Source organism: Herpailurus yagouaroundi, unplaced genomic scaffold (genome assembly GCF_014898765.1).
Source record: "Herpailurus yagouaroundi ecotype Mexico unplaced genomic scaffold, PumYag 66390, whole genome shotgun sequence".
NCBI lineage: Eukaryota > Metazoa > Chordata > Mammalia > Carnivora > Felidae > Herpailurus > Herpailurus yagouaroundi.
Window position 1 is genome coordinate 28,500 of NW_024419371.1, and position 25,448 is coordinate 53,947.

The window sequence follows — 25,448 nt, forward strand, 5'->3', positions numbered from 1 at the left end:
CGGACGCTTAACCGACTGTGCCACCCAGGCGCCCCAGTATTGACATTTTAACAATATTTATTCTTCCAACCCATAAGCACGGAATGTTTTTCCATTTCTTTATATCTTCTTCAATTTCCTTCATACTTTCTATAGTTCTCAGTATACAGATCTTGTACATCTTTGGTTAGATTTATTCCTAGGTATATTATGCTTCTTGGTGCAATTGTGAATGGGATCAGTTTCTTTATTTGTCTTTCTGTTGCTTCATTATTAGTGTATAAGAATGGAACTGATTTCTGTACATTGACTTTGTATCCTGCAACTTTGCTGAATTCATGTATCAGTTCTAGCAGACTTTTGGTGGAGTCTATCGGATTTTCCATGTATAATATTATGTCATCTGCAAAAAGGAAAGCTTGACTTCATCTTTGCCAACTTTGATGCCTTTGATTTCCTTTTGTTATCTTATTGCTGATGCTAGCACTTCCAACAATATGTGAAACAACAGCTGTGAGAGTGGACATACCTGTTGTGATCTTATTCTCAGGGGGAAAGCTCTCAGTTTTTCCCCATTGAGGATGATGTTAGCTGTGGGCTTTTAATAAATGGCTTTTTTGATGTTTAAGTATGTTCCTTCTATCTCGACTTTCTCGAGGATTTTTATTAAGAAAGGATGCTGAATTTTGTCAAATGCTTTTTCTGAATCGATTGACAGGATCATATGGTTCTCATCTTTTCTTTTATTAATGTGATGTATCACGTGGATTGATTTGCGAATGTTGAACCAGCCCTGCATCCCAGGAATGAATCCCACTTGATCATGGTGAATAATTCTTTTTATAAGCTGTTGAATTCGATTTGCTAGTATCTTATTGAGAATTTTTGCATCCATATTCATCAGGGATATTGGCCTGTAGTTCTCTTTTTTTACTGGGTCTCTGTCTGGTTTAGGAATCAAAATAATACTGGCTTCATAGAATGAGTCTGGAAGTTTTCCTTCCCTTTCTATTTTTTGGAACAGCTTGAGAAGGATAGGTATTATCTCTGCTTTAAATGTCTAGTGGAATTCCCCAGGGAAGCCATCTGGTCCTGGACTCTTATTTGTTGGGAGATTTTTGATAACTGATTCAACTTCCTCACTGGTTATGGGTCTGTTCAAGCTTTCTATTTCCTCCTGTTTGAGTTTTGGAAGTGTGTGGGTGTTTAGGTTTTTGTCTATTTCTTCCAGGTTGTCTAGTTTGGTGGCATATACTTTTTCATAGTATTCCCTGATAATTGCTTGTATTTCTGAGGGATTGGTTGTAATAAGTCCATTTTCTTTCATGATTTCATCTATTTGGGTCATCTCCCTTTTCTTTTTGAGAAGCATGGCGAGAAGTTTATCAATTTTGTTTATTTTTTCAAAAAATCAACTCTTGGTTTCATTGATCTGCTCTACAGTTTCTTTAGATTCTCTATTGTTTATTTCTCCTCTGATCTTCATTATTTCTCTTCTTCTGCTGGGTTTGGGGTGTCTTTGCTGCTCTGCTTCTATTTCCTTTAGGTGTGCTGTTAGATTTTGTATTTATGTTTTTTCTTGTTTCTGGAGATAGGCCTGGATTGAAATGTATTTTCCTCTCAGGACTGCCTTCGCTACCTCCCAAAGCGTTTGGATTGTTGTATTTTCATTTTCGTTTGTTTCCATATTTTTTAAATTTCCTCTCTAATTGCCTGGTTGACCCATTCATTCTTTAGTAGGGTGTTCTTTAACCTTGATACTTTTGGAGGTTTTCCAGACTTTTTCCTCTGGTTGATTTCAACCTTCATAGCATTGTGGTCCAAAAGTGTGCATGGTATGATCTCAATTCTTGTATACTTATGAAGGGCTGTTTTGTGACCCAGTATGTGATCTATCTTGGAGAATGTTCCATGTGCACTCGAGAAGAAAGTATATTCTGTTGCTTTGGGATGCAGAGTTCTAAATATATGTGTCAAGTTCATCTGATCCAATGTATCATTCAGGGCCCTTGTTTCTTTATTGATCCTGTGTCTAGATGATGTATCCTTTGTTGTAAGTGGTGTACTAAAGTCCACTGCAATTGCCACATTCTTGTCAGTAAGGTTGCTTATGTTTATGAGTAATTGTTTTATATATTTGGGGGCTCCCATATTCGGTGCATAGGCATTTATAATTGTTAGTGCTTCTTGATGGATAGACGGTGTAATTATTATATAATGCCCTTCTTCATCTCTTCTTACAGCCTTTAATTGAAAGTCTAGTTTTTCTGATAGAAGTATGGCTACTCCAGCTTTTTTTTTACTTCCAGTAGCATGATAAATAGTTCTCCATCCCCTCACTCTCAATCTGAAGGTGTCTTCAGGTGTAAAATGAGTCTCTTGTAGACAGCAAATAGATGGGTCTTGTTTTTTTATCCATCCTGATACCCTATGTCTTTTGGTTGGAGCATTTAGTCCATTTACATTCAGTGTTATTATAGAAAAATATGAGTTTAGAGTCATTGTGATGTCTGTCAGTTTCATGCTTGCGGTGATGTCTCTGGTACTTTGTCTCACAGGATCCCCCTTAGGATCTCTTGTAGGGCTGGTTTAGTGGTGATGAATTCCTTCGGTTTTTGTTTGTTTGGGAAGACCTTTATCTCCCCTTCTATTCTGAATGACAGACTTGCTGGATAAAGGATTCTCGGCTGCATATTTTTTCTGTTCATCACATTGAAGATTTCCTGCCATTCCTTTCTGGCCTGCAAAGTTTCAGTAGAGAGATCCATTACTAGTCTTATTGGTCTCCTTTTATATGTTAGATATGTTTATCCCTATCTGCTTTCAGAATTTTCTCTTTATCTTTGTATTTTGCCAGTTTCACTATGATATGTCGTGCAGAAGATCAATTCAAGTGACCTCTGAAGGGAGTTCTCTGTGCCTCTTGGATTTCAATGCCTTTTTCCTTCCCCAGATCAGGGAAGTTCTCAGCTATTATTTCTTCAAGTACACCTTCAGCACCTTTTCCTCTCTCTTCCTCCTCTGGGATACCAATTATGCATAGATTATTTCTCTTTAGTGCATCACTTAGTTCTCTAATTTTCCCCTCATACTCCTGTACTTTTTTATCTCTCTTTTTCTCAGCTTCTTCTTTTTCCATAATTTTATCTTCTAGTTTACCTATTCTCTCCTCTGCCTCTTCAATCTGAACTGTGGTCATCTCCATTTTAATTTGCAGCTCATTAATAGCATTTTTTAGCTCCTTCTGGCTGTTCCCTAGTCCCTTGATCTCTCTAGCAATAGAATCTCTGCTGTCCTTCATACTGTTTTGAAGCCCAGCGATTAATTTCATGACTATTATTCTAAATTCACTTTCTGTTATATTGTTTAAATCATTTTTGATCAGTTCGTTAGCTGTCGTTATTTCCTGGATTTTTTTTTTTTTTTTTGAGGAAAATTCTTCCGTTTCGTCATTTTGGATAGTCCCTGGAGTGGTTCAGAACTGCAGGGCACTTCCCCTGTGCTATCTTGAATAACTCGTGTTGGTGGGCAGGGCCGCAGTCAGACCTGATGTCTGCCCCCAGTTCACCACTGGGGCCCCAGTCAGACTGGGATGTACCTTCTCTTCCCCTCTCCTAGGGGCGGGATTCACTGTGGGGTGGCATGGCCCGTCTGGGCTACTTGCACACTGCCGGGCTTGTGGTGCTGGGGATCTGACATATTATCTGGGGTGGATCAGCAAGGTGCACAGGGGCGGGAGGGGTAGGCTCAGCTTGCTTATCCTTCGGTGATCCACTTCAGGATGGGCCCTGTGGCACCGGAGGGGAGTCAGACCCATGGAAGGGATGGATCCGCAGAAGCACAGTGTTGGGTGTTTGTGCATTGCAAGCAAGTTCCCTGACAGGAACTGGTTCCCTTTGGGATTTTTGCTGGGGGATGGGCGAGGGAAATGGCGCTGGCAAGTGCCTTTGTTCCCCGCCAAGCTGCGCTCTGTTGTCTGGGACTCAACAACTTTCCCTCCCGTTGTCCTCCAGCCCTCCTGTTCTCCGAGCAGATCTGTTAACTTATAACCTTCCAGATGTTAAGTCCTGCTTGCTGTCAGAACACTCTCCATCTGGCCCCTCCGTTTTTGCATGCCAGACTCTGCTTTGCTGGCTCTGCTTTGCCAGTGGGCTGTCCCTCCGCCCCAGCTCCCTCCCGCCAGTCCATGTAGCGTGCACCACCTCTCCGCCCTTCCTACCCTCTTCCGTAGACCTCTCGTCTACGCTTGGCTCTGGAGAATATGTTCTGCTAGTCTTCTGATGATTTTCTGGGTTATTTAGGCAGGTGTGGGTGGAATCTAAGTGATCCACAGGACGCAGTGAGCCCAGCATCCTCCTACACTGCCATCTTCCCAGCAAATCCTGGTTGGCATGTAATTTTTCATCCTATTCTCCTATAATTGTTTGTATTTCTGTGGTGTTGGTTGTGATCTATCCTCTTTCATTCATGATTGTATTTATTTGGGTCCTTTCTCTTTTCTTTTTGATATGTCTGGGTAGGGATTTATCAATTTTATTAATTCTTTCAAAGAACCAGCTGTTAGTTTCATTGATCTGTTCTACTGTTTTGTTGTTGTTGTTTCTATATCCTGTACTTTTGCTACAATATATTTTTTTAATTTTTAAAAATGTTTTTATTTATTTTTGAGACAGAGACAGAGCATGTGCAGGGGAAGGGCAGAGAGAGAGGGAGACACAGAGTCTGAAGTAGGCTCTAGGCTCTGAGCTGTCAGCACAGAGCCCTATGTGGGGCTCAAACTCATGGACTGTGAGATCATGACCTGAGCTGAAGTCAGACGCTTAACCAACTGAGCCACCCAGGCGCCCCTGCTCCAACATTTTTACTTTCCCTTCTGCTGGCTTTAGGCTTTATATGCTGTTCCTTTTCTAGCTTCTTTAGGTGTAAGGTTAGTTTGTGTATTTGAGATTTTTTCTTGCTGATTTTGGTAGACCTGTATTGCAATATACTTCCCCATTAGGACTGATTTTGCTGCATCCTAAAGATTTTGGACTCTTGTGTTTTCATTTTCATTTGCTTCCACATACTTTTTATTTCTACTTTCATTTTATGGTTAATTCATTTATTATTTAGCATAATATTCCTTAACTTCCCTGTATTTGAGGGCTTTCCAAATTTTTTCTTGTAGTTAACTTCAAATTTCCTAGTGTGGTGATATGAAAATAGGAATGGTATGAACTCGATCTTTTTGTACTTGTTGAGGGCTGATTTGTGAGCAAGTATGTGATCTATTCTGGAGACTGTTCCATGTGCACTCAAGAAGAATGTGTATTCTGTTGCTTTAGTATGAAAATGTTCTGAATATATCTGTTAAGCCCATCTGATCCAGTGTGTCACTCAAAGCCATTGTTTCCTTGTTGATTTTCTGTTTAGATCGATGATCTGTCCATTGATGTATGTGGGGTTAAAGTCCCCTACTATTATTGTATTATTATCAATAAGTTTCTTTATGTTTGTTATTAATTGATTTATATATTTGGTATCTTCAATTTGGGGGCATAATTATTTACACTTGTTAGATATTCCTGATGGTTAGACCCCTTAATTATGATATAATGCCCTTCTTCATTTCTTGTTACAGTCTTTGGTTTAAAATCTAGTTTGTCTGCTATAAGTATGGCTACTCTGGCTTTCTTTTGAAGTCCATTTGCATGACAGATGCTTCTCCATCCCTTCACTTTCAATCTGCAGGTGTCTTTAGGTCTAAAATGAGTCTCTTTTAGGCAATATATTGATGGGTCTTCATTTTTTTCCTTTCTGATACCCTATATCTTTTGATTGGAACATTTGATGCATTTACATTCAGCATCATTAATGATAGATATGAATTTAATGTCTTTGTTTTACCTGTAAATTTGGTGTTTCTGGTGATGTTCTCTGTTCTTTTCTAGTCTTTGTTGCTTTTGGTCCTTTTTTTCCAACTCAAAAAGTCCACTTTAATATTTCTTGCAGGGCTGGTTTAGTGGTCACAAATCCCTTTAGTGTTTGCTTGTCTGGGAGACTCTTTATCTCTTCTTCTTTTCAGAATGAAAGCTTTGCTAGATTAAATATTCTTGGCTGCATATTTTTCCTGTTCAAAATTTTGAATATATCATGCCACTTTCTTCTGTCCTGCCACATTTCTGTGACAGATCATCTGTGAACTTCTTCTGTCTTCCCATGTATATAATAAAATAAAATACATTTTAAAAATTAAAAAATAAAAAAAATGTTTTTTCTCTATCCCAAGGGAGAAAAAAACCCAAGGGAATCTAAATCCCATTTCCCCTAGAGCTAGAGCTTTCTAGCACTTTATGATCAGTACACTTGGTGTGTGCAGGGGTCTGTGTTGGTCTTCTGAAGGTGGGGCTTGTTGTGCTGATTCTCAATTGGACCTGCCCTAGTGGAGATACATCTACAAGGTGCATCAGGGTGGGGCTTGGTGTAAATGGCTCCAGCCGCCACTTGATGACGCTGTTTTGCTCACGGAAGTCTGTCAGTGTTGATGGGCAGCCAAGAAGAGGGGGATGTCACCGTGCTTTCACATCCCCAGGGCTGGGAGTTTGTGCCCACCAGTCTTCAAGCAGCCCTCACATAAGAACAATCACCTCTTTTGTGTCCCTGGCTTCCACCAGATCCCCACCGTCACCTTGCTTCTGAGCTGTTTGCCTGCCATAAGGCACAGCATCCTGTGTTTCATCTCAGTCACGTGGCTGAGTTTCAAAACTCCAAATATAAGAGTTCCTTGTGGCATGGAACTGTGCTGATTCTTTGGGGGAGGGTCTCGTTGCACTGTGCCTGGTGCAGGCTTGTCCCAGAAATTGGTTGTGCAACCACACAACAGTTTGGAGTTTATGGTAAAGCACAGCAGAATGTTGGCATCAATGCTCGTTGCCCTCAGCCAACATCCCCATTCCTATGTTGGTGGACAGGGCAGCTCGAGGGCACCTCCTGGGTCTTTTGCCCCCAGGGAAGCCATGCCACTTCTCCCAAATGCACTCCAACCAGAGGAATTGCTTCTCCCTGTGCAAGCCAAGGGATCCTCAAACCACACTACTCGATCCCGGGTCTCCACCCTCCTTCCCTACTGAAGCACCACTAAGCACACCAGAAATCCTGGCAATAGTGCAGACCTCTGAAACTTCAGACTCTGTGCTCAGCTATTTACAAAAACTTGCAGTATTCAACCTCTCTCCTTTTCCAAGTCAGTGGTTTGGAGGAAGAATTTTTCTTGTGAAATTTCTCCACACACTGTCACTCTTTTTCTCTCTCACTCCTCTCTCCACCATCAGAGCTCCCTCTCCATCAGAGCACCCACAGCTCTTCTCACCCACAAATCAACTCTCTGCAGCTCCTACCTTCAATGATGTGGCAGGTTTTTTTACCTCTAGTTGTGCATTTTTGCTCTCTCAGTTCTCAGGTCAACTTTTGGGGTGTTCAAAATGATTTGATACTTGTCTAGCTGAGTTCAAGATACAAGGCAAGCCTAGGGTCTTCCTACTCCTCTACCATCCTAACTCCCCAAAGTAGGTAATTTCTTAATGATACAAAGGCCATTTAATGACAAGACATAATTTAACAGTCTTTGCCTTTTAGATGGAAAAGTATTTATCATGCAAATGGATGTGAAAAGAGCCAGGGTAGCAATACTTATATTGGACAAAATAGACATTAAAACAAAGACTGTAGCAAGAGACAAAGAAGGACAATATGTAATCACAAAGAGGACAATCCAAAAAGAAGATGTAACAATTATAAATATTCATGTACCCAACATGAAAGCACCCAAATACATAAAACAGTTAATAACAAACATAAAGGAACTACTCCATAGTAATACAATAATAGTAGGGAACTTTAACACCACACATGTCAATGGACAGATCATCCAAACAGAAAATAAACAAGGAAACAGTGGCTTTGACTGATACATTGAACTAGACGAATCTAGCAGACATATTCAGAATATTCCATCATAACACAAAATACACATTCTTTTCAAGTCTACATGAAACATTTTCCAGAATATATTAGATATTAGGCCACATATCAAGTCTTACCAAAATCAAAAAGATCAAACCATGCATCTTTTATGACCACAACACTATGAAACTAGAAATCAACCACCACAAGAAAGAATCTGGAAAGAACAGAAGTACATGAAGGTTAAATAACAGGCTACTAAATAATGAATGGGTCAACCAGGAAACCAAAGAAGAAATAAGAAAGTACATGGAGACAAATGAAAATAAAAATACAACAGTCCAAAAATCTTAGGTATACAATAAAAGCTGATTTAAGAGAGAAGTTTATAGCAGTAGAGGGCTACCTCAAGAAGCAAGACAAATCTCAAATAAACAACTTAATCTTACACCTAAAGGAGCTAGAAACAGAAGAACAAACAAAACCCAAACTAGTAGAAGGAAGGAGATAACAAATATTAAAGCAGAAATAAATGAAATAGAAACTAAAAACAATAGACAGATCAATGAAACAAGGATCTACTTCTTTGAAAAGATCAACAAAATTGATAAGCCTTTAGCCAAACTCATCAAAAAAGAGAGAGAACTAAAATAAACAAATCATAAAGGACCAACATCACAAAAATGCAAAGGATTATAAAAAAATTAAGAAAAATTATATGCCAACAAATTGGACAACCTAGAAGACATGGATAAATTCACAGAAACATATAACCTCCCAAACTGAATCAGAAAGAAATAAAAAATTTGAACAAACTGATTACCAGCAATGAAATTGAATCAGAAATCAAAAAAATCCCAACAAACCAAAGTCCAAGACCGGATGGCATCACATGTGAATTCTATGAAACATTTAAAGAAGAATTAATACCTATTTTTCTCAAACTATTGAAAAAAATACAAGAAGAAGGAAAGCTTCCAAATTCATTCTGATGCCAGCATTACCCTGATGCTGAAGCCAGATAAAGACACTACAAAAAAAAAATCCTACAGGCCAAAATCTCTGATAAACATAGATGCAAAAATCCTCAACAAAATACTTTCAAACTGAATCCAAAAATGCATTTTAAAATCCTTCACCATGATCAAGTGGGATTTATTCCTGGATGCAAGGGCAGTTCAATATTTGTGAAACAATTAACATGATACATCACATCAACAAGAGAAAAAAATTATATGACTATTTTGATAGATGCAGAAAATGCATTTAACAAAGTGAAACATCCACTTATGATAAAAACCCTCAACAAACTGGGTTTAGAGGGAACATACGTCAACATAATAAAGGCCATATATGAAGAACCCACAACTAACATTATATTCAAAGACAAAAACTGAAAGTTTGTCTCCTAAAGTCATGAACAAGACAAGGATGTCCAGTTTCACCACTTTTATTCGACATAGTACTGGAAGACCTAGCCACAGCAACCAGACAACAAAAAGAAATAAAAGGCATCCAAATTAGCAGGGAAGAAGTAAAACTTTCACTGTTCACACATGATATGATACTCTATATAGTAAACCCTAAAGACTCCATCAAAAAAACTACTAGAACTGATAAATGAATTCACTTAATTATCAGGATACAAAATCAACATGCAAAAATCCATTGCATTTATATATATTAATAATGAAGCCACAGACTGGGAAATTATGAAAACAATCCCTTTTGCAGCTGCACCAAAAATAGTAGGAATAAACTTAACCAAGGAAGTAAAAGACCTGTACTTTGAAAAGCATAAAACCCTGATGAAAGAAATTGAAGAAGAAACAAAGGAAAATATATTACATGTTTATGGATTAGAAGAACAAATGTTGTTAAAATGTGTATACTGTCCAAAGCAATCTACACATTTAATGCAATCCCTATCAAAATTTCAACAACATTTTTCACAGAGTTAGAAGAAACAATCCTAAAATATGTATGGAACCACAGAAGACCCCAAATAGTCAAAGCTACCTTGAAAAAGAAAAACAAAACTGGAGTTATCACAATTCCAAATTCTAATTTGTACTACAGAGTTGTAGTAATCAAAACAGTATGGTACTGACACAAAAATAGATACATAGATCAATAGAAAACAGTAGCATTTCCCAGAAATAAATTTTTGATTATATGGCCAATTAATTGTTCACAAGGGAGTCAAGACTATGCAGAGGGAAAAGAGTTTCTTCAACAAATGGTGTTGGGAAAAACTGGACAGCTATATGGAAAAGAATGAAACAGGACAATTTTCTTATACCACATGCAAAAAATAAAACTCAAAATGGATTAAGGAACTAAATGTGAGGCCTGAAAAATCCTTGAAGAGAATACAGGCAGTAGTTTCTCTGACATCAGCTATAACATTTTTCTACATATGTCTCCTGAGGCAAGGAAAACAAAAACAAAAGTAAACTGTTAGAACTACATCAAAATAAAAATCTCCTGGGGGCGCCTGGGTGGCTCAGTTGGTTAAGTGTCCAAGTTTGCTCAGGTCATGATCTCAGGGTTCATGGGATTGAGCCCTGCATCCGGCTCTGTGCTGACAACTCAGAACCTGGAGTCTGCTTCAGATTCTGTGTTTCTCTCTCTCTCTCTTTCTCTCTCTCTGCCCCTCCCCAACTCGCATTCTCTCTCTCCCTCTTTTTGAAAAACAAATAAACATTAAAATTTTTGTAATAAAAAATACATAAATAAAAACCTCCGGCATAGTGAAGGAAACAATCAATAAAATTAAAAGGCAACCTATGGAAAATTGGATAGCAACTTGCAGAAGAATGAACTGGACTAATTTCTCATTCCATACACACAAAAAAATTCAAAATGGATGAAAGACCTAAATGTGAGACAGGAAACCATCAAAACCCTACAAGAGAAAGCAGACAGCAACGTCTTTGACTTCGGCTGCAGCAACTTCCTACTAGACATGTCTCCAGAGGCAAGGGAAATAAAAACAAATATGAACTATTGGGACCTCATCAAGATGAAAAGCTTCTGCATAGTGAAGGAAACAATCAACAAAACTAAAAGGCAACCGACAGAATGGGAGAAAATATTTGCAAATTACATATCTGATAAAGGGTTAGTATTCAAAATCTATAAATGACTTATCAAACTCAACACCCAAAAAACAAATCCAGTGAAGAAATGGGCAGACGACCTGAAGAGACACTTTTCCAAAGAAGATATCCAGACAGCTAACAGACACATGAAAAGATACTCAACATCACTCATTATCAGGGAAATACAAATCAAAACCACAATGAGATGCCACCTCACACCTGTCAGAATGGCTAAAATGGACAACTCAGGAAACAACAGATGTTGGCAAGGATATGAAGAAAGGGTAACTCTTTTGCACTGTTGGTGGGAATGCGAACTGGTTCAGCCACTCTGGAAAACATTATGGAGGTTTCTCAAAAAATAAAAAATAGAGCTACCCAATTACCTAACAATTGCACTACTGGGTATTTATCCAAATGATACAAAAATGTTTATTTGAAGGGGCACATGCACTCCACTGTTTATAGCAGCCCTATCAAAAATAGCCAAAATATGGAAAGAGCCCAAATGTCCATCAACTGATGCATGGATAATGAAGATATAGTGTATGTATGTATGTATGTATGTATATACATACACATATATATACATATATATGTGTATATTGGAATATTACTTGGTGATCAAAAAGAATGAAATCTTGCCACTTGCAACATGGATAGAACTAGAGTGTATTGTGCCAAGCAAAATATGCCAGGCAGAAAAAGACAAGTATCACATGCTTTCACTCATGTGGAATTTAAGAAACAAAAGAGATGAACCTAGGGGAAGGGAAGAAAAAATAAGCTAAAAACAGAGAGGGAGGCAAACTGTAAGAGACTCTTAAATACAGGGAACAAACTGAGGGTTTCTGGAGGGGGGGTGAGGAGCTGGGCTAAATGGGTGATAAGCATTAAGGAGGACACCTGTTGGGATGAGTACTGGGTGTTATATGTAGGTGATGAATTACTGGGTTCTACTCCTGAAACCAGTACTACACTGTATGTTAACTAACTTGAATTTAAATAAAATTTTTATGGAATCAGAGAAGATATTTGCAAATGAAAAATCCAATAAAGGGTTAGTATCCAAAATATATAAAGAACTTATAAAACCCAACACCCAAAATGTTAATAATCCAATCATAGATTGGGCAAAAAGATGCATAGACATTTTACCAAAGAAGACATCACTGATCATCAGGGAATTGCAAATCAAAACCACCTGTCAGAATGGCTACACTCAAACAAACAAGAATCAAGTGTTGGTTAAGATGTATAGAAAAAGGAACCCTTGTACACTGTTGGTGGGAATACAAAACAGTGCACCCACCATGGAAAATAGTATGGAGGGTCCTCAAAAAATTTAAAAATAGCACTACAATATGATCTACTAACCACACTACTAGGTATTTATCCAAAAAATACAAAAACACTAATTGAAAAGGATATATGCACCCCTGTGTTTACTGCAGCATTATTTACAATAGCCAAATTAAGGAAGCCCCCAAGTGTCTATAAATAGATGAAAAAATAAGGAAGATGTTGTATATATATGTAATGGAATATTATTCAGCCATAGTAAAGAATGAAATCTTGCCATTTGCAACAAGTATATCTAGAGAGTGTGATGCTTAGCAAAGTAAATCAGTCAGAGAAAGACAAATACCATATGATTTCACTCATATGTGGAATTTAAGAAACAAAACAAATGAGCAAAGAAAAAAAGAGACAGGCAAACCAAGAAACCGACTCTTAAATATAGAGAACAAACTGATGGTTACCAGAGATAAGGTGGATGGGGGGATGGTTGAAACAGGTGAAGGGGATTAAGAGTACACTTATCATGATGTGCACTGAGTAATGTATAGAATTATTGAATCACTATATCGCTCACCTGAAACAAATGTAACAATGTATATTGACTGGAATTAAAATAAATTTTAAAATAAATAATAAATAATAAAACAAATAATAAAACAAATATATAAAGTTTCGTGCCATTTAATAACAGAGATCTAAATTACATAAAGCAAAAAAGTTAAAACTGTGTAGTCCACAATCATATTAAAGGTGCCAATATTCTTCTTTCAATAATTGATAGAATAAGTAGACAGAAAAGCAGCCAAGATATTGTAGACTTAAACAAAACTATCTACCACCTTATTCTAACTTACATTTATAAAATAGCCCATCAAAAGTTTAAAAAACACATTTTTAAGTACACGTGGAACAGTCTCCAAAATAGACCATTTCCTGGACAATAAAAGAACCTTCAAAATTTGAATCGAGGATTTATAAAGTATGTTTTATGACTATATCATAATTTAACTAGAAATTGATAGCAGAAAAATAACAGGAAAATCTCCAAGCATTTTGAAATTAAAGAATATTCTTCTAAATAATATGTAGGTCAAAGAGAAGCCTCAAGGGAAAATTGAAAATGTTAATTAAATGAAGGTGAAACAAAAATTAATATTTGTGCATTCAGCTAATGTAGTGTTAGAGAGAAATATATAGCATTAAATACATATTTTAAAAAGAAAAAATAGTCTCTTGGGGCGTGTGGGTGGCTCAGTCGGTTAAGCATTCGACTGCAGCTCAGGTCATGATCTTGCAGTTTGTGAGTTCCACCCCGCGTCAGGCTCTATGCTGACAGCTCAGAGCCTGGAGCCTGCTTCCGATTCTGTGTCTTCCTCTCTCTCTGCCCCTCTCCCACTCATGATCTGTCTCTCTCTGTCTCTCAAAAATAAATACATGTTAAAAAAATTAAAAACAAAAAAAATAGTCTTACATCCACGATGTTTTTTTTTAATGTTTATTTACCTTTGAGAGAGAGAGAGAAACAGAGTGAGCAAGAAAGGGGCAGAGAGAGAGGGAGACATAGAATCCAAAGCAGGCTCCAGGCTCTGAGCTTTCAGCACAGAGCCAGATGCGGGGCTTGAACCCACAAACTGCGAGATCATGACCTGAGCTGCAGTCGGATGCTTAACCAACTGAGCCACACACACGCCCCTCAATGACCTAAGTTTTAACCTTAAGAAAGAGAGTAAAGCGCAAATTAAATGAAAAGCAATTTAATATTTCTGAAGAAGGAAATAAGAGAACAGAACAATTCAATGAGGTTGACAACAGAAGTAATAAAGAAAATTAATGAAACAGAATGTTTGTTCAGTAAACCTCTACCCAGATTGACAAAGAAAAAAAGAATGTCCAAATTACTTATACCACGAATGAAAGATGAGACATGACTCTACAGACATAAAAGGATTAAAAAGGGGGATATTACAAACAACTATACATCCATGAATAAGCACTTTGAGGAAATGGTCCAGTTAGTTGAAAGAAAAAAACTACTAAATACCACTAAAAAGATATAGATAACATGGAAGTTCTGTATTTTTAAAATGAAATTGAATTTGCAATTAAAAATCCTCCATCAAAAGACACTCCAGTCACGGATGCCTTCACTGGCAAATTCCACCAAATATTTAAGAAAGAAATAATAGAAAGTCTATATAAACTCTTTCAGGAAATAGAAAATATGGGACAATTTCCCAACTAATTTTATGAGATCAGCATTACACTAATACCAAAACCATATGAAGATATTAACAGAAAACTGCAGACCAATATCTCTCATGAGTATAGACACAAAAGCCCTCAACAACATAAGAGTAAGCAGTCAAATCTTTTAATATTTTAAAAGAATAATACATTATAAAGAGTGGAATTTATCCTGGGAATTCCAGTCTTATTTATAATTGGAAAAAATTAATATTATTCACCATGCCAACAGAATGAAGTAAAAAATTGTGATCATCTTAACAGATGTTGAAAAAGCACTTGAAAAAAAATTGAACATCCATTCATGGTAAAAAAAAAATTCTCAATAAAGCTGGAATAGAAGAAAATTTCTTTAAACTGTACCCAAGCTGTAAGTTTTCAGAAGACACCCCACTCCCCCTCAAAAGCAAGACAGTCTTAGCCACAATATGGACCTAACAAGATCAACAAAAGGAAAAACTAGTCTCTTCCATCTGAAAGGGCCTTGCAGAATGGTTTTCCAAACACAAAGTGCAGGGAATATGCAAGCAGGACAACTTCTTTGGCACAGTAATAACATTTGAAGATAAAGGTCCACATTGATAGCCAGAACAAGTGGCGGGGGCAGTGGGGGGAGGAGGGAATCAGATCCTTCTTTTGTTCTGGGCCAAACCTAACCTAGCACCTTTTGAGTCACTCTGTAAATGGGATAAAACAACATACCCAAATGATGAACATGAAACCTCCAAAATCCAAAGCAGCCCACTATGTATTGTCTCTGTCATTTGGTTGTAGGCAGTCTCATGCGACAATTTATTCTTCACCTTGGAAGGAATATCTCCACATGCCCCATTACATTGGATCCCAAGAGATTCCACTGAAGTAAAAAAAACCCTGAATTTTTATTAGATTTATTTCACACCTCCAACACACAAATATGTTACCAGTAAGTCTACAGTGACTGCTACCTCTCACTTACGTCCAACCAGCATAATGACGTTAGTGTAATGGACCAGTGTGATCTGTTGTGGAAGGGAAAGTTAATCAAGATTCCTGTGAACTAAATTTTGACATGGGGCAGACATTGATATACCACTGAGTATGACTTTGAGGGTGTATTGCTGCCGTGACAGGTGAAAGCCCACCGCCTCTGGTGGGACTATGGACAGTGGAGAAAAAGTCATTTTACAGATCAATAGCTGCATACCAGGTACCAGGACATGTGTTAGCTTGCTCAAGCAATGAAACCACATCAGGTACACAGCTTCAGTTGGACCCAACACCTGGTTAAGCTAACAATAATCCACTTTAATTCTCCAAGATCCATCTATCTTCTGTATAGGCCAAGTAGGGATATGGTGAGAATTGCCAATTGTGTATTTTCAAGTCCCTGATAGTGCAACCCCTCCAAAGATGAAATACTATTTTAGATTTGCTGGCCAGTTCTAATGTCTTCCATTTGGTCTTTCCCAGCAAAACATTCCTCACTCCACAGGTCAAGAAATCAATGTGAATATAAGTGTTCCAATTATGTATTTAGCAACTGAGTATATATATTCCAATTATAAATTCTGGACTGGAGAAATAAACACAAGATGGGTTCAGGGCCCCATTGGGCCCATAGTTAGGTACAACTGAGTTAAAACTTTATTGATCACTTGACCTCACTAAGGTCCTATTGTTCTGGAGGGCTATAGTATCTTTTTGGATCTCCTGGAATCAGTGCTAGTTCAGAGCCAGTATCTAGTAGTCCCCAAAATCTCTGAATATTTTCTTTCTCCCAATGTACAGCTATCTTAGTAAAAGGTCCCTTAGGTGAAGGCTGAAAAAAAGATTTACAGAGTCAATTTCCAGTAGTTTATGTTGACCTTAATAAAACAAAAGAGCCAGCTATTTTACCAGCAAAATGCCTTTATTCAGGAAAAGCAGAAGAATTGCAATTCTGGACAAGCAAACTATGGCAAACCTTAGGTAAATGCAGAGAACAGAGGAGAGGTGCTTGCTTTTTTAGAGGAAAGGAGGAAGCTGTGAGGGGCTTCTGCAGTTTCTCACTGGCTGATTGTGGTAGTTTTTTATTGGATGGGATGCTGCTGGGCAAAAAAAAATTCTTCCTTCCACCTACTAGAATATGTAAAGTAAGTTCCTCCCGTTGGGAAATGTGAAGAAGGTTTATTAGATAGCCCCCCTTTCAGGGCTTTGCCACTCCATTTTAATGAGTTTTCCTTTGTTTATTTTCACTTGTACAAGTGTCTTTCCTTAAAGAGTCCAAGCTTCTACTTCATTCAAAGGGTTCTGGGTATGCTACATGGCTCACACGTAGGATCATTCAGATGTCATGAATGACAAGTCACATGTTCATTTGACTTGATTTAAACTTGTTCACTTGACCTAGAACTTTTTTTCTTATACAAATGAAGAAGAATTTCTGGGTAATAAGCTTAGAAATTCCCTGAGCTTACACCAAAGGGTTAACAAGGCATAAAGAAGTACAAAGCCATAGGATGCTCACACCAGAGTTTGGGTAAACAAAATTGGCACCCTAAGAATAGGGGGGTGCAAAGGCACCAAAAATAAGAAAGTGCAGAGACCCCAGAATAGAGAGGGAGGGGCAAAGGCCTGAAAATAAGGGCACAAAGGTGCCCAATTCATAGGTATATGAAATAAACAAGATTAGATATTCAGGGTGGGAGTACCCCCAATTTAGTACTGTTGCAGAAAGCTGATTTCACAGGAAGAAAGGACCAAGTTAGGTAAACAGGTAAATTGGGCAATAGAGCACTGTGCTGCAGGTAATGCAGCCCGGAGCGGAGATGATCAACAAAAGAAAGGTGCCTTGTTAACTCTGAGATTATTTCACCTACCTGTCTCATCCCCTAGGCTAGCTAAGATAAACAGAGGTGGTGCCTCATGTCCGCTCTAAACAACCTTTCACCCGACTGCCCAGCATCAGGATTTTGCTTTGTATTAACCCAAATTCCTAACCCAAATATCTTCAAGACCTCCTTTCCCTTACTTCCACAGGTTAATGTTCACAGATTCATTGTCTCTTTGTGCATGTCCATCACCATGTTTTTAAGCCTTCTGATCCTAATAAAAACGGAGAAAGCACCTTTATTTGGGGCTCTTGTCTTTTCCTGGACATTAGCCATCTCTTGTTTTTCATCCTGTGTCCCACTCTCTTGCTAGACAAAACAGAACTTTAGACCCAGAGTCTATGACAAGAATTTGATAAGCTTCCTATATGTATCACTTCTAAGAAGACCATGATTAACTAGCCAGCACCTTAGGTCTGCATGGGTTATAACATTCTGCTTGCTGCTTTGACTTTGCTGTCTGTTAAGGTAACCAGACACACACACACTCTTGCCACTTGCACCTTAGAATTCAAATACTTCCAACTCAGGATTCAAATATGTACATTTAGGGGCACCTGAGTGGCTCAGTCGGTAAAGCATCTGACTTCAGTTCAGGTCATGATCTCACAGTTTGTGTGTTCAAGCCCTGCATAGGACTCTGTGCTAACAGCTAAGAGCCTGGAGCTTGCTTCAGATTCTGTTTCTCCCTATCTCTCTTCCCCTCCTCTGCTGTGCTCTCTCTCAAAAATAAATAAACATTAAAAAGGTTAATATAAAAATATAAATAAAATTTAAAAAAAATACATACATTTAAATTTTCCAACTGAGTGACTCAGCTTTCCTCTCTAAGGAAAAAAGGCAGCAATCACCGAGCTTCTCAATGATGCTGAGGCTCCCCTCACAAATTTATTTCTCCAAGAAGTGGTGAATATGTCTTCTTGACTCTTCCAGTGTGGGTGAGTAGGTCTTGAGTGAAAAGTCTACTCCAACATTCCAATTTCCTTAAACCTTTGAATTTTTTCTCTACATGAAACCAAAGCAGGTCAGGCATTTCCAATTCCCTCATGGTGGACCATTTCTTGGTCCATGTTTCAACCAACAAACCAAGCATGCTATTAAAGCTCTTTCTAATTCCCTGAGCTGCAACATTGAATGAATAATCTTTGCTTAGTGAGCCCTAATCAATAAATTCAGCCTGACCCAACTCTATGTTCCTTCCAACATCATCCCACATGCTTAGTATCCATTCCCACACATATTCTCCAGATTCTATTTACATAAGTAAGATTCTACTTACATAAACTAGAAAGCTCATGTAGTTGTTTTGGAGGGTTGCACATTTCTTGTTGGTCACACTTTTCACCTCACTTTTAGGGGCTTTCTGGGACATGAATCTAGTTATAGATCTACACGCAAAGAAAAATGATGGTGATGGGTCCTGAGAAGACTCAGCATTGTACTGTATAGCAATTGCCCCAAGGGGGGCCCTTGCCATTTGCTCAGGAAATGCAGGGTTAGTCCTCTCAGAGACAGGTGGAAAGGCATATAGTACAGTGGGTTTAGAGGCCAATTTCACTGAGGGTCGAGAGCTATCTCCCACTGGAAAAGAAGACTCATCAGAATTTAGGGGTTCAATTGTATCCAGCTTCATCAGGGCCTTCCCACATGTTCTCATCCCAACAACCTATATAGTATCCCTTACTTTCCCAATCAACTGCTCTCACTTTAACAGTAGACATCTTGTATGGCTAGGACTTCAACTTCCATTATAACTCAGCCAATTGCAGGATGAGAGTCTGCATTTGATTTTCAACAATTTCAACCCTATGGCTACAGAAGATAAAGCTCTCCTATAGGGCACAACTAGAAAATCTTATGTCATTTATTACTTGGTAAAAGGTGAAAGATTTACATGATCCGAAGAGCATTTATTACTTAGTATTGAAATCCTTCAATTCATCTTTTTCTTTTACTACTTTGTCCAGGGACATTGGGAGAAACCAACCAATGTCATTATATTCCTTACTTTTCCCAGAATGTTCAAAAGTGTCATATGCAGAGTGACTTTGCTCTTTGATTTTTATAAGTGGTTGAGTAGGAATATCCAATGCAGATATTTTGTGTATCTCTATAAACAGTACATGGACTATCAATGCTTCATTTACTACTTTAAATGGAGTGATTAACATCTTTAAATTTAATCATATTAGACAGTATATCCAGAAACCCAACAATCAATTCAGAAAACTGATCCTTAAAACTCAGTTTCTCAAGAACCACTCTCTGTACTAAAATCTGCATTTGTTAGTTCCTCCAGAGAAACAGAAGCAATAGGATTATATAGATGACTTACAGATGATAAATGATAGATGAGAGAGAGAGAGAGAGAGAGAGAGAGAATAGTATGTTCATTGTAGGAATTGGCTCTCATGATTGTAATGGCTGAAAAGTCACAGAGTTCCTGTCTAAAAGCTAAAGAACAAAGAAAGTCAGTGGTATAATTCAGTCCAAGTTTGAAGGCTTGAGAATAGTGGGAGTGTAAGTCCCACTCAGAGTCCAAAAGCCTGGAAACCAAAAGTGCTTGACGTCCAAAGGCAAGAGAAGGTAAATATCCCTACTATTGCTTTCTAAAGAAAGAAAACTCTCCCTTACCCCACGCCTTTGTTCCATTTACAACCTCAATGGATTGCATGATGCCCATTCACATTGGTGAGGGCAACCTCCTTTCTTCAGTCTACTGATTAAAATGTTAATCTCCTCTAAAGAAACTCTTACGGACAACGCAGAAAAGACATTTTAGAAGCTACCTGCATATTCTTTATCTCAGGCAAGTTCACACATAAAATGAACCATCACACCAATAAAGCCACAAGAGTCTTAAATTTTATGTGAGGAAAAGTTTTTTGTTTTGATTTGTTTTTTGTTTTCTTTGTTGTTTTTAATGAATTCAATTCCTTTCATAGATATAAGGCTATTCATATTATCTGCTTCTTCTTCAGTGGGCTTTCCTGGCTAGTTCATTCAACAATTTTTCCCATTTCATCTGTATAGAAAATGTTGAGGGTAATATTTTCCACAATGTTCTCCCTAATACATTTAAAATCTGAAGATTCTGTGATGACATGACCTCTGGAATTTATGATTTTAGTAATTTGTGTTCTCCATTTCCTCTTTCTGTTTATCAGTTTTTCCCTCATGAATTTTGAAGTTGCATGCATATTCATTGCTTTTTGTCTTCTCAATAAATGTAACTTTCTATATTCATTATATAATGTATATCTTTTTTTTTATTTTTTTTCAACGTTTATTTATTTTTGGGACAGAGAGAGACAGAGCATGAACGGGCGAGGGGCAGAGAGAGATGGAGACACAGAATCGGAAACAGGCTCCAGGCTCCGAGCCATCAGCCCAGAGCCTGACGCGGGGCTCGAACTCACGGACCGCGAGATCGTGACCTGGCTGAAGTCGGACGTTTAACCGACTGCGCCACCCAGGCGCCCCTATAATGTATATCTTTATATCTAGTAATAATCTTCACTGTTATGTCTGCTTTGTGAGATATTAAGTTAGCACCTCCAGATTTCCTTTAAGTGTGTGTGTAGTTTATTTTCATATTATATATTTATCATAGTTCCTATTTTATTTTGTCTCATTTTTAAAAATGTTGTTTGTGGGGGCGCCTGGGTGGCGCAGTCAGTTAAGCGTCCGACTTCAGTCAGGTCACGATCTCGCGGTCTGTGAGTTTGAGCCCCGCGTCAGGCTCTGGGCTGATGGCTCAGAGCCTGGAGCCTGTTTCCGATTCTGTGTCTCCCTCTCTCTCTGCCCCTCCCCCGTTCATGCTCTGTCTCTCTCTGTCCCAAAAATAAATAAACGTTGAAAAAAAAATTTTTAAAAATGCTGTTTGAGGTCAACACCATTAATTTTATGGTCCACTATGAATTTCCCTACATAGTTTGGTAAACATCAAAGTCTTTTCACAGAACACCTCCAATGATTAATTAAGGCTGCTAATGAAGCACATGCAAATACACGTGAGAACCCCCATTTTGTCCTCATCCTCAGAAATGCAATGTTTTCAGACAAAAACTTCATCTTTGATATGGGCCACTAGGGCAACCACAAAATATATAATTCCTGATGAAATGTAAGCTTTATCTGCAAAGCTTCTCATCATGACTCAGGTAACAGTGTCTATTTTGTACATGACAACTGTCACTTGATACAGACAGGAACTCACAGGCAATAGGGTCATGCTTGGACTACAGCATACTTGAAGGTCATGCACTGCTGTGCTGTAGGAAAAAAATCTACATACTTCCATCTTATGAGGCAAATGTGAGAGTTGCAATTCACATGATAAGTGATCAATAATTTGACTTCAATGACCACGCAGTCTAAGCTTACTTGACAGCAGTTCATGGCAGTCTGGAAAATGGCAACTGCCCAGAATTTAACGACTTGTCCCATACCCACTCTTCCTTCGTCCTGTCAAAATTTAAATCTCTTCTTAGAGCTTACAGCTTGAAAGAAGAGGATCTTTGGACATGTGTGAAACTGCAACCCTCCCACAGGTAGAGCAGCTGCTGGCAGTCCCAGTCCTAAATCCTTCCTACAGACAGAGCTCCTGCATCAGGAAATCTCCAGAGTGCTGCCACTTTCTGTGTGTCACCAGATCTACTCCACAACTTGCTTTCATCCAAATCCAATTATGGCCATATAACAAGTTGGCCAGTGGTTATTTACAAAAAGGAATGGTGGAAGAAACCTAAGATTGGCATGAGGTTGAAGTCTTCCCTTTGAAGTGGACTGGAACAATTTAGGAATCATCAAAGCCCAGTCCTCATTACACACAGCTGTCCATGATCTGATGCTATGAATTTGACCGGTTAGGTTACGTGTTCACAGAAAGTCTGAATCCAAAAATCACCATCTCCTATCCTTTAAGCACTTCTTGAGTGCACTACACAAAAAACTATGGTTAAGAGGAAAGAAGAAAGTAAATTTTGGTAATGATACTCTCCCTGTTGAGAAAGACTTAAAAAGATAAAACATAAGCTAAATAAAAGATTGAGGATTATGACTGCTCTCATTCTTTAAGTTTTGTTTTGTTTTGTTTTGTTTTGGAGAACAATATTTCCTATTCAAGCTGCTTTTTTTTAGGGAGTGAGAGAGACAGACAGACAGAATTAGTATATGGATGGAAGGACAGGAAGGTATTTCCTTAAAAGAAACCAAACTGGATAGAATACATAGGATTCAGGTCAACAATACATCCTAATTTATTAAGAAAAAGCTACCTTCTGCTTACAACCACCTTCCTGTCCTTCCATCCATTACTAATTCCCACACAAAACTGACAGTAATATAAATGTAATAAGGACAGAAACCTACACACAGATTACTGTCTACATTTATGGAAGTTTATATTGCACTGACTTCATCAAGGTAACTTTACTAATCCACAAATCTTTTGCCAAGGAACAAAAGTGGTAAATAACTGTCTTATTTACTCCAGGAACTACTTGAAAGGTCCATCAACTCTTCAAAAAAAAGTTATAAGTGACATTTTTCAACCACAAAAAGTTTTGAACCATTTGACTTGAAATTCTTGCCTTCTGTGGCCACCAAACCCAAACCATTCTATCACTATTTTACCTAGTCATAATCACACCTTCCCCCCGACACACATATTGAAAGACCTCTTTTACTCCAGATTTCATAATCTGAATAAAAGTACCCCCTGCCCTGCCACCTCAAAAACTCTAAGACTCTGTCCATGTAGTGCTCTCCCTGAAAATGTAATGCAATAAAGGTAGCTGTGCTTACAAGTTGCTTGGCTGATATTTTGGAAGTATGGTATATGAAGAGCATAGTCACCACTGCTGTACATCATATGACAGTGTATGGGAAATCAAATAGCTATGTCCTGGATTAGAGATTATAGGGAATGCATTGCAAAGCAGAAAACTGCTTTCTGGCCTTGCCGAAAACAGTGGCCATACTTCACTTATCTAGTTAATGTATATTTAGGGAGTACTCACTTTGCTTACCTAGGTAATGTGTATATAGGGGTTAGGTCCTGTCTATACTCATAAATTCCTTAGGCCATGTTATCACATGGAATATTTTACCCTGTCTTAACTTGTTTTTCTGCATGTTTTCTATACATCCTTACTGGCACATAGCCCACCGATGTATTGCTCATTGTTTCCCTAAATGTATGCTCAATAAATACAGGAGCTTGAGAGCAGCTCAGGGAGACTTTCCTTAGCCCCCCTCTCATCTCTCTTGTCTTTCATGGAGTCTTGAGTAATCCTTTCTGCCATCCTCGGCTTTGCTGGAGAAAGCCGAGAGTGATTCCACAGCCATGGACTTAGCTGAGATCCTAGGACAAATATTTCTGAATATTTCTGAACCAGACACTTAATGACCATAGTTACATACAGAGAAATCAGTTACCAATACAAAGATTTTAACGTGCAGTAGCACAAGCAAAAAAGTAGGAAAACAGGTATGAATGTATTTATTCTACATAACTGAGCAAATTCATTCAAGTATGACAGATCACCCAGAGGTAAAGGAGGAAATGATTTATCAAAACATGTATAAAATGACTATTAAAATACTTAATATCAAGAGGAGTCAAGATGGTGGAGTAGTATGGGGACTCTGAGATTGCCTCATCCCTGAAACACAGCTAGATCACCATCAACCATTTTGACATCCAGGAAATTGATCTGAGGATTAACACAACAAACTGCATAATTTGAGTGAGAGAACTTGGTAGATGGAGAAATTCACCCCAAAAGAAATAACAGGGGGAACCTGGGTGGCTCAGTTGGTTAAGTGTCTGACTCGGTTTCAGTTTAGGTCATGATCTAATGGTTGGTGAGTTTGAGCCCCGCATCTGGCTCTGTGCTGACAGCACAGAGTCTGCCGGGACTCTTTCTCTCTCTCCCTCTCCCTCCCTCTCTCTCTCTCTCTCTGCCCCTGCTCTCCTCTCTCTGTCTTTCAATAAAATAAACTTAAAAAAAGAAATAAAGAACAGGAAGAAAAGATGGTTAAGGATTTAATCAACACAGATATAAGTGAGATGTCTAAATTAGAATTTAAAAACACGGTTATAAGAATACTAGCTGGGGTTGAAAAAAGCATATAACACACCAGAGAATCCCTTTCTGCAGAGATAAAAGAGCTAAAATCTAGTCAGGCCAAAATTTAAAATGCTATAACCAAGATGCAATCTCGAATGGATGCCATGATGGTGAGGATGGAAAAAGCAGAGAAGTGAATCAGTGATATAGAAGATAAAATTATAGAAAATAATGAAGCTGAAAAAGTAGAGGGAAGTAAGGCAGAAAATCACAATACAAGGCTTAGAGAACTCAGCAACTCATAAAAAGGAATAATATTCATATCATAGGAGTCCTAGAAGATGAAGAGAGAGACAGAGGTGCAGAAAGTTTACATGAGCAAATTATAGCTGAAAACTTCCTTAATCTGGGGAAGGACACAGACATCAAAATCCAAGAAGCACAGAGAACTCCCATTAGATTAAACAAAAACCAATCATCACCAAGGCATATAATAGCCAACTTCACAAAATACACAAAGAAGGAAAAAATCATGAAAGCAGCAAGGAAAAATAAGCCCTAAACCTACAAGGGAAGACAGATCAGTTTTGCAGCAAATTTGTCCACAGAAACTTGGAAGGCCTGAAAGGAGGGGCAGGATATATTCAATGTACTGAATGGGGAAAATACACACACACACACACACACACACACACACACACACACAATGGAATATTACTCGGTGATCAAAAAGAATGAAATTTTGCTGGGGCGCCTGGGTGGCGCAGTCGGTTAAGCGTCTGACTTCAGCCAGGTCACGATCTCGCGGTCTGTGAGTTCAAGCCCCGCGTCGGGCTCTGGGCTGATGGCTCAGAGCCTGGAGCCTGTTTCCGATTCTGTGTCTCCCTCTCTCTCTGCCCCTCGCCCGTTCATGCTCTGTCTCTCTCTGTCCCAAAAATAAATAAACGTTG

General features: G+C 38.3%; 1 long non-coding RNA gene across 1 annotated transcript in view; it reads right to left on the minus strand.

The window, feature by feature from the left end:
• Positions 1–9,879: 9,879 nt before the first annotated feature.
• The window catches only part of LOC121024612 (uncharacterized), a 23,690-nt gene continuing 8,121 nt past the window's right edge, over positions 9,880–25,448 (minus strand). The window contains exon 3 of the long non-coding RNA XR_005787768.1: positions 9,880–9,983. This is a non-coding gene — a long non-coding RNA (uncharacterized LOC121024612). The remainder of the gene's footprint in view (positions 9,984–25,448) is intronic.